Source organism: Pongo abelii, chromosome 1, assembly GCF_028885655.2.
Source record: "Pongo abelii isolate AG06213 chromosome 1, NHGRI_mPonAbe1-v2.0_pri, whole genome shotgun sequence".
NCBI lineage: Eukaryota > Metazoa > Chordata > Mammalia > Primates > Hominidae > Pongo > Pongo abelii.
In genome coordinates this window covers 7,663,874-7,675,021 of record NC_071985.2, presented here as the reverse complement: position 1 = coordinate 7,675,021, position 11,148 = coordinate 7,663,874, and positions in this window count along the sequence as shown.

The window sequence follows — 11,148 nt, the reverse complement described above, 5'->3', positions numbered from 1 at the left end:
CTCCTCTGCTCTTGGTGCCTCCCTCCTTGTGAAGGGAGCTCCGCAGTGAGCCACCTCTGGCTTCTCACTCACCAATCAAGGGTGGTAAGCATGGGATAAAAAACTGTGAATGTGCCATCCAGACACATGCTTATCTATTTCTCTTTGGAATGGGGTTGCCCGAGGAGACATTTCTGCTCAGTATTCTGCCAGAAAGTGAAAGAGACCACTCTGGTGATCCCCCACTGCCTGTGACTGAGTAAGAAAATCTGGACTGGGAGCAGTGGCTCACACCTGTAATCCCAACATTTTGGGAGGCCAAGGCAGGCTGATCACCTGAGGTCAGGAGTTTGAGACCAGCCTGTCCAACATAGTGAAATCCCATCGCTACTAAAAATACAAAATTACCCGGGTGTGGTGGTGGGCGCTTGTAATCCTAGCTACTCGGGAGGCTGAGGCTGGAGAATCACTTGAACCCAGGAGGCAGAGGTTGCAGTGAGTGGAGATCACGCCACTGTACTCCAGCCTGGGCAACAAGTGCAAAACTCCATCTCAAAAAAAAGGAAGTCAGCTGGGGCCCCAGCCATGATACCACATTACAGGCAGGACTCAGGGGACTGGGACAGGGAATAACAACTGAAGGACAAGAAAGCTATGTTCCAGCCAGCTCCTAAAGAACTTTCCTGAGAGCCACACTCAAGAAGTTCCATGCCATGTCATTGACAACCCCTAGACACAAAGATAGCTGAAAATGTAGTCACTATGCTGAGCACAGTGACACCCCAAATAAACTTGGGTTCCTATTGGAGACTGTGGGAAAATAAATGTTGCATAAGCAACCATAAATCTCTGCCAGTGAGCCCTTAGTGGAAGCCTGAGGGAGGTTTTGAGAGGCTTTTGTTTTTCTCCTAAAGAAGAAAAGTTGCAGCCCGAAGAGAGGCCCTTGTACTTTTCTCTCCTAGCTTTGAAAGTGGGTTGACACCAAGAGGTGGAATGGCCATCTTGCAACCCAAGGGAATGAGCATGGGGAGGAAGGATAAATGCCAAATAAGTCACAGAGGTTTCTGGTCTTGCCATTGTTGAGCCATTGAGCCAACACTAACAGCTACTTGCCTTCAATGATCTTATTCTGTGAAAAACTTTTATGTGTTAAATCACTAGTGTATTAGTCCATTCTTGCATTGCTACAGAGAACTACCTGAGACTGGGTAATTTATAAAGAAAAGAGGTTTAATTGGCTCACGGTTCTGCAGGCTGTACAGGAAGCATGGCTGAGGAGACATGGCGGAAGGCCAAGGGGAAGGAGATTCATCCTCCGTGGGTGGAGCAGGAGGAAGAGAGAGAAGCGGGAGGAGCTACACACTTTCAAACAAGCAGATCTCACAAGAACTCACTCACTATTATGAGAACAGCAAGAGAGAAATCCATCACCCCCCACCAGGCCCCTCCTCCGATATTGGAGATTACAATTAGACATAAGATTTGGGTGAGGACACAAATCCAAACCATATCACCTGCAGTCACATATTTTGCTGCCCTATAAGCAAATATATTCATAACTGATATAAGTCTTAAATATCGGTCATTTGGTTTGGTTTTAGCTTCCTTTCTGCATGTGTGTATGTGTGTGTGTGTGTGTGTGTGTGTGTGTGTTGGTGGAATGTGGTGAAGGAATTAGAGCCTGTCATTTTTCTCACAGAAAAGATAGGAAGTTTGTGAGATAATGTCAATATAAAAGTTTTCCAAAGGATCAAAAAGATTTCTAGAATTCACTTAATCCATTTCCATATCTACATTGTCTGTATTTTCTAAAGAAAATATCTTCAGACATACTTCCCATCACTTCAAAGCTCATATACATGACCAGAGATTTTTAGTATTTAATTAGCATCTTGCTGAATTATAAGTCATTTCCCCTTTGTCCTGGCCTCATTGAATAGGGTGAACAGATATTCTACTTCCCTTGACAAAATCTGTTCACTCCTCAATGGCTGTAACTAAATGCCTCTTCAGTCTTCTCATCTGGACAAATTAATTCAATTTCTTGAAATCTGGACCCTAACAGACTTCCACCTTTTTGGTCACCACTGTTGCACCTCTCTGGACTCATTTCAAGTCCAGTATATCTTACTTCTGTAACTTGTCAGATGCCAGGAAGAAATATAAAAATAAAGGCCCAGAATTGGAAGTGGGTCATCTCAATCTCCTTTCCTGATATTCTAGCCTTGAAAATATTCCTCACCCATCAACATTGCTGATAAGGTTAGATATGTCTTATTTGTTTGAGGAAGTTCTAGCTATATACTGAAGTCATCTGGAGAACTTTTAGAGAATATTCATGCTTGGGTCCCATTCACAACAATTTTGATTTCATTGGCCTAGAGCAGGGTCTCAGCATTGTTGTTCTGTGAAAGTTTTCCAAATGCATCTAATGCACAGCCAGACTTGAGAACCAGAGAGCTATTTCCTCTGGCTATTCTTTACATTTCATTATCTCCTGTCTCCATTTTGTTTCTACTCCATAAATCTTCCCACAAGCTCTTAGGAACTTGCTCTCCATGGCTTTACCCTGTCTGTATACAAACATGCTCACTTCTTCCCCACCTGTAACAAAATTAACAAAGCAAACAAACACACTAAAAAAATGTTAGCCTTCTGCCATAAGAGCGCCTCTAGCTAGCCTGTCTTTATTCTTAATAGCCAAGTGCTTTGGCTTGAATGTTTCTCCCCTCCAAAACTCATGTAGAAATTTAGTTTCCATTGCAACAGTATTAAAAGGTGGAACCTTTAAGTGATTAGTCCATGAGGGCTCTGCTGTCTTAATACCCTTTAAAAAGTGTGAGTTCAGCTCTGTGAGTTTAGCCCCCTTTCTCTGTTTGCATTTTCATCTTCTGCCACGTGAAAGCGAAGCTTTCCTCCCCTCTGGAGGATGTAGCATTGGAGGCACTATCTTGGAGTCAGAGTTGGCAGACCTGCTGGTGCCTTGATCTCGGACTTCCCAGCCTCCAGAACTGTAAGCCAACAAGTTTTTGTTCACTATAAATTACTCAGTCTGTGATATTCAGTTATAGCAGCACAAAAGGGACTAAGACACCAAGCTTCTGGAAAAGTCAACCTACACACACCCTTTGTTCATCTTTTATTCATTCCTCAATCCACCTGGCTTTTAAAATGTATCTTCCTATCCATGCTGAAAACTATTTCAATCATCAAGGTGCTGAATCTAAAAACTACTTCTTGTTTTTATTTTACTTCACTTCTCTGCAACTGTTGACATTATTGTCCACACTCTCCTGTCTAAAACACTTCCTTCTCTTGTCTTTAAAGTGCTACTCTTTTTACCTGCCTGTCTTTCCCATTGGCTTCCTTTGCCCAATAACGTTCAAAATGTTGGTGTACCCCAGGCACCATGCTAGTCTCCCTCTAAAATTTCTAAACACTCTCCCTGAGTAATCCCAATCTCCTCCTTTCTTCAGTCTTCTGTTGATGTGTTATAAATCTATATATCTCAGCTCCAGCTTCCTGAGTTTCAGATCCATGCATCCAACTACTTTCTGGCATTATAATATCTAGCAGGTACTTCAAGTTTGATATGTACAAAACATAATTGTTTTCTCCTCCACACCAAATCTACCTGGTCCTGTATTCTCTTGTCTTTAATTAATTCCATTGTCTTTATTAGTGGTACCACTAATTACCTAGAAACCCCAATAATCACCTTCAGCCTTCATTTGTGATCTCCTCCCATATGTTGGACACCAAGTCTCTTTAATTCTACTTCTAGAAGATCTCTTGAAATTTCCCTCCACTGCTCATGCCTTAGTCCAAACTCTTAACTCAAAAATTAACATACATAATAGTTTCTAATTTGTCTGTAATCCATTTCCACAGATGCTAGAACTATCTTCATAAAATAAAAATTTGATTACATTACAACCCAAAATAAAATACTTCAAATGCTCTTTATCTTTTACAGTACATCATTCACTCATTCAGGAATTTTTATAATTTAGCCTCCTCCTATCTTTTTATTTTCACCTTCTGCCCCTCTCCCAGGTGCACTGAAATTATTGGAGTTTTCTGAACAAATTAATGTCTCCTATCTTAGCACATTATTATTCCATTGCTAGGAATGTCACTAGCCAACGTCTATCTAACAAACCCCTCCTTATCTTTTACGGATGATAAGCTCTCTCAGGGCCATCTCATCTTTACTGTACTTACAGCCCTCTGCATAGTATCTGGAACACGGTAGGTACCCACTAAATATTTACTGTGTGAAATCTTTTCTGTCTGCCTACATCCCACTTCAAGCAGAGTTAGATCTAATAGCTGTTGTCTCATAGCAACATGTACATACAGATATAATATAGTAGTGTTCATCCCATTAGATTGTAATTACTTATTTGTCTGCATCCCCTACTGAACGATGAGCTCTTTGACGGAAGAGGATGTGTTATGTTTGCTTTTGTATTTCTACCATCCAGCAGTGTCTAATATTTTGCAGATACTGCTGATTTTTTGGCAAGTTCGTTAATACATTCATAGAAGTGATGAGATGGGTAAATTGAATTGAGAACTTAAAAACTAAAGATTGTGCAACTTCCAAAAAGCGAAGAGATACCCAGACATCAAACTATCTTTGTAATGTATATATCATAAGGTTTGAGTATATACATATTAGAAAGATGAAAATTGTTTACAAAAAGAAAATTACAAGATAAATTTTCATTTACATATAATGGGTGTGAAAATATATTTCTGGTATTCTAACAATATGTACTATCATTCTCTTTTTGTCTCTTATTTAGGAAGAGAAATAAATAGTTTTATGACTCAGTTTTGGCGTAGCTCTATGAAGAAGTTTAGCAAATAGTTTCTGGAGTTGGAATTCCTGGGTTTGAATTCCAACTCTACCACTTAGGATCTTGGGAAAATCATTTAATCTGAGCTTTAGTTTACTCATTTGTAAATTTAGAGTTGTTATAAGGGTTAAGTAAGATTATACACATAAAACATTTAGAACAGGGCCAGATAGAGTTAGAACTCGAGTCTCTGATTCATAACAGCCAAAAGCCTATTTCTATAAATCATAAATTACTTTGCCTGTGACATGAAAGACATGTGACATACTGTTGGCATTAAGAAATGGCCTCAGTTTGGAGGATCAAATTTATTTTCCAATCCAATTTACAGATTTTATGAGAAATACACAAGTGGTTTATCTACCTGAAATTTTTAAACAGGGTAATTGATCCAGTTATAACTATGTTGTTGGGACTCTGTATTTGTACATTACCACTGACATCTGTGTACTAGCAGAGATTTGAATTTTCTGTTCTGTCTCCTAGTGAGCCCCTGACTGACAGAACATTTGAATGCTGTGATTATATGGATCCAGTGATCATATGAATCACTGGATTTGTTTCATTTTTATCATAAGTAAATGAAAGAAAAAGGATCGTAGAACGTTAGGATCCTAGAATTCTAGAAACCGTCTTAAAGACTATATTCTATAAACTTCATTTTATAGATGAGAACATTGAGAATTTGAAAGGTTAGATAATTTCATGAGATCACATGACTGGGAAGACAAGGTTGCAATGAGTCTTTGGCTGGACTAAAAGGAATTCACATAAACAGATGAATTAGCTAGACAAAGTGAGATTTAATTTGTCAGTGTTGGTGATGAGAAGGGGGTGCTTCTTAAAGCTTTGTGAGAAACCCCTCAGTTGCCTTCCTAAAGAGAAAGGCATTCCATTAGTATAAGTAAAGGAAGATAAGATGTATCTTGTAAAGTATAGAATTTTTGTCATGAGAACATTTTGTAAAGTTTCAGGTGATTAACAAGAAGTACTAGATACAGTGAGTAGAAAAATTAAGAATCAGTATATACGTGATCCCAGACTTGCTGTGGGATGGAGGTTGTCTGAGTCACCTCCACAGGATGTGAGCTTTCTGCTCTGCCTTATGGCCAGGTGTATTTATGTGGTGGAGGCAAAGACATTCCAAGGCTATAGAGAGATAGCTCCTTTAAAGCACATGCTCCACTCTATTTTACTGCCTTACTCACCAAGTGAGTTTTTGATAGTTATTTTATTCTCCAGGAAAGACTTTCATTCTTTGAATAGCATTATCTGATGAACTGACGTTAAGTATTTCTTTTATTTTCTTTCTTTGTTTCTTTTGAGACAAGGTCTTGCTCTGTCACTCAGGCTGGAGTGCAGTGGCCCAATCACGGCTCACTGTAGCCTCGACCTCCTAGGCTCAAGTGATCCTCCCACCTCTCCATCTCCCGAGTAGCTGGGACTACAGACATGCACCGCCACACTTGACTATGTTTCTCTTTTTAGAGATGGGGTCTTACTGTATTGCCCAGGCTGATCTCAAACTCCAGAGCTCAAGCGATCCTCCCACCTTGGCTTCCCAAAGTGCTAAGATTACAGGAGTGAGTGACTGCACCCAGCCGTATTTGTTTTCCCTTACCAGATACATGTCTGGGATGGAGTCATACGTTATTGCAGTGGATGCTGTGGCATGCTACCAAGACCTGCCCTCCACAGCAAAACCAAAGCAGTCATTCTCCCAGTTGCCAGGAATGTTGACAGCTGGCATCTCCCAGCGAAGTCATTCTTTGAGATTTTCTTTTATCGGAAGACAGTCACCCTTCCCACCTCTTTTCTGGGAAACCTACAGCTAAGAGGAGAATATAATTGCTTAGCCCCCATTCATAAAAGAGCATCCTTGATCCACAGCTTCCCGTAACACCAGCTAAAGACCTTTTTTGGTGACTTCATTACATTCAAACTTTTTTTTCTTCCCACTCTTACTTTCTTCACTCCTCTGCAAATGTGTTGAGATAATTCTTCAGTAAATTTCTTGCACACAAGTCTCTATTTCAGAGTCTGCTTCCTAGGAAGCCTGAGGCAAATACACAAATCAGTTTCCAATAGGTTTACAGGGATTTAAAACCAATGGCGTGATCATGTCTGCAAATACTGTTTCTGAACCTATCAAAATGAAGATCAGACTCTTAAAAGGTGGTGACCTTATCAAGTTGCAATAGATATTTATTGCATGAGAATCCCGAATATTTATTGTTTGAAGTTCTCTCCTGCCATTCACCTTTTTCCATTACTAGTACTCTAGCTTTTGTTTCGAGATCCACTGCTGTATCAGTGGGCGGGGCTGACCACCTGCAGTTCCAGGACCAGGTGTAAGAAACAGAGTTGAGACAATTATTATATTCTATTATTTGCAAGATGATTATTTCAAGGATGAACATCTTAGCCAAATTGGACCAATGGTATTCAGACCAAGAACGTTCCTTCACTCACTTCGTAAAAGAGAAGTCCTTCTTTCCATGGCTGTTAAGCATGTAAGAATGTAGATTTTGGGAGCCATGCCACTTCCATGCAAAGCTTGAGACTAAAACCAACATAATAGAGACCAGACGAGAGATAGAACAGATCACAGTCACAGATGGCTCTATTTATGTGCCTGAATCAAGCTGTACAGATGAATCTTACCCTTAGCTTTCCAGTTATGAAAGTCGATAAATTATTTTGGTTTAAGCTAGTTTGAGTGAGATTATTCTGTCACTCATACTAAAGAGTCCCACTGATAGACAAGTTATAGACATTCTATGAGGTTTAGCTAGAAAGAGACAAGGAGTATTTTAGTTTACTGTCGTTTAAATTTAACGTAAATCAGCTGAGCCACTTATAGACTGATCAGTCCATTGAAATATGATATATGATGTTTTGAGGTTTCATTTTACTTTCCCCAAGTAAGATAGACCAAAATTTAATGTATAATGATTTAGTTAAATGATGGTAAATGCTTTCATTTTAATAACTGTGAAGAAATTATGAAAAATGAACATTTTTAATAATTGGAAAGGCCCAGGCCATTCCAAATCTGTGATTAACTCATCACCTACACCAGAGATTGAAAATGCATATGTCTACAAATGCCTGGAAGGTATCATAAAAGAACGGAGTATGTCTGGTATCAAATAATAATAAGTGGGTAAGATCTAGGACAAACTGGAGATGAGATAGCCTATTAGAATCATCTGGAAATAAAAGCCCAACATAGCCCAATATTTTAAATGTTTTCAAGAGAAGACAAGTCCATATTTTAGGCAAAATTCCCTCGATTTTTAAATATTGGTAATGAGAAAGTGAAAAATGGCTCTGCTGACAACCAGACAACAATGTTCCCAAAAGATCACAAATAATGCTCAAAACAACACATAGATAAGGTCACTCCATAGCCATATTTAGAGAAAGACAGATAAGGCCACCCTGTGACACAAACATGACTCAATATCCCCCTCTTCTGACTAACGTCACCAGTGTGAGTGGGTAATTCTTCCATAACAATACCCCTAAACCGACTTTAATACTCTCATCTCTTAGATAAAACTCATTCAGATACCCAATCTCTGCATTGACCTACCTTCTTAGTATAAGTAAAGGAAGATACAATCTATCTTGGAAAGTATAGAAGGTTTGTCCTAAAAACGTTTTTGTGTTTTTTTTTGTTTTTTTTTTTTTTTTTGACTGAGTCTCGCTCTGTCACCCAGGCTGGAGTAGAGTGCCACAATCTTGGCTTACTGCAAGCTCGGCCTCCCAGGTTCACACCATTCTCCTGCCTCAGCCTCCCAAGTAGCTGGGACTACAGGCACCCGCCACCTCGCCCGGTTAATTTTTTGTATTTTTAGTAGAGACGGGGTTTTGCCGTGTTAGCCAGGATGGTCTCGATCTCCTGATCTCGTGATCCGCCCGCCTTGGCCTCCCAAAGTGCTGGGATTAACAGGCATGAGCCACCGCGCTCAGCCAAAAACGTTTTGTAAAGATAGAAGTTTGGGCTGATTAGCAAGAAATACTAGATAAAGTGAGTAGAAAAATTAAGAATCAGTACATATGTGATCCCAGACCTGCTATGGGAAGGAGGTGGTCTGATTCACCTCCTATCTTCTTAGCAGTCTGAAATCTAATACTAGTCTCTGTGTCCTAATCCCTCCTCAAATCATCTAACATAAGCCCCAACGCTAAAAGACCCCTTTAACAACTCCCTCCTGAAATGCTCCTGGGGTTTCCCCAAAGTGAGACCACTCTTTCTGAAACAATATAAGTAAAACTATTTTTTTTTTCACTACAGATGTGTTCCTGGTAGTCTCTGATCCACTGGTTTGACAACAAGTAATTTAAAACAATTTTTAAAAACACTGACTTCTGAGCTAGATCTAGGCTATAAACATCTACTTTTCAATCTCAGTTAAGGTGTGATGGCTAATTTTATGTATCAACTTGACTGGGCCATGAGGTGGCCAGATATTTAGTTGAACTTTATTCTGGGTGTGTCTGTGAGGCTGTTTCTGCATGCAGTGAACATTTACAGTGGACTGAGTAAAGCAGACAGCCCTCCCTTACGTGAATGGGCCTCATTCAGTTAGTTGAAGGTTTGAATAGAACGAGAAGGTTGAGAATGGGGGAACTCCTTCTGACTAACTGCCTTCAAGCTGAGACATTGGTTTCCTCCTGTTCTTAGACTTGAATTAAAACATTGGCTCTTCCTGGGTTTTAAGACTTGGGTTTCAGACAGAACTATGTCATTGGCTCTCTTGGCCCTCTAGCTTGTGTGAGCCAATTTTCTACAATAAATCTCAATCTCTCTCTCTCTCTCTCTATATATATATATATATATAGTATCTAAAATTTAAAATATTTTAATTTAATTAATATGTTCATCAAATCTAAAAATATTCATATATATTTATATATTTATGACACATATGACATCTATATGTCTACATTTATCTCTCTATATATATCTATGTCTCCCTATATGTCTATATCCTATTGGTTCTGTTTCTCTAGAGAACTGTGGCTAATACAGAAGCAAAAGGGTGATGTAATATCAATGGGCAGATTTTCCCATTTTCTTACATCATTTTGTGTTTTCTTTCCAGTAGATTAAAGGCGGGTGGAAAATTACAAAATCCAGTGCATGCCACTTAAATTAAAGGTTGCGATCATTTTTATTCATGCCAGGAGGAAGGACTTTATTCTCCTTGATTTGAGCAAATCCATTATCGGAGCTTTCAATTTCAGGCATTCCAAATTTAGGTCCACTTGAGGCTGGGATGACTGCTATGTCTGAGAGGGCTTCTTTCTTTGCAGTTTCTTAAAATGCAAGAACAGAAATCAGGAAACATTAGAGAGACCAATAAAATGATTCAGATATTTATATAGGTAACTAAGATGCTGTTGCTTTTCTTGACTAGAATTTCATTATAGCTTCATTAGGCAAAGAGACTCTATTCCTAATAGTGCATCTGATCAACAGAAATGCAATTAGCAAATCAAAAAATGTATGAAAGACAAATAAATGGCTTCCCAGGCTGAGAAGAGCCAAACAGGTTTAACTGTGGATGATTTTGGAGGCCTGGATAGTGGCTTCCCTGAATCCCTAAGCCTAACTTTTCTCTAATTTACCAGAAGTGAGAAACAAATGCATACCCAGACAGCTCCTCTCAACAGCAGGCACCCAAGCCTAAACCCAGATGGTTCTTCACTATGAATGACTGTTCTCATGCTTGTTCAGCAAAAAGACAGAACAGGAGGCCCATGATACGATCAGCTGCACATCAACTCAGACATGCTTCTACACAGGATAACAGGAAGGTGAGGGAGTTGTCCTTCTGACTCTTCCATCTATGGTTGCCAACTTGCACTAAGGGATGTTTGCTAGAATGGAGCTGAGCTACAGTAGAGTGTGTCTTGCTGGAGACAGGTCCTAGTCTGCCCTGAGGGTCTTTTAGCTAAGAGAGCATTACTGCCCCCTCCTTGGCCTTATCTATCCTTTTGACCATCATTCCTGCCTCTCAATTGCCATTTTGACCCCAGACACGGTCACATTCTTCTGCCTCCTCAACTTGTCTAGGCACCATACCCTCTACCTTCTAAACCTCACATTTGCCTCCTGTACTACCACACTGCCATCTCCATCAATTCAGTTACTGCTTCCCAAAATAAGAATATTTGACCTTCTTCTCTTTTTCACGACCTCTGATTTTACTTGGCAACCAAGCCATGGTTTGTTAGAATTTGGTCACGAACAGGTATTTACACAAAAATTCAACTTCAGGGAACTAAAAAT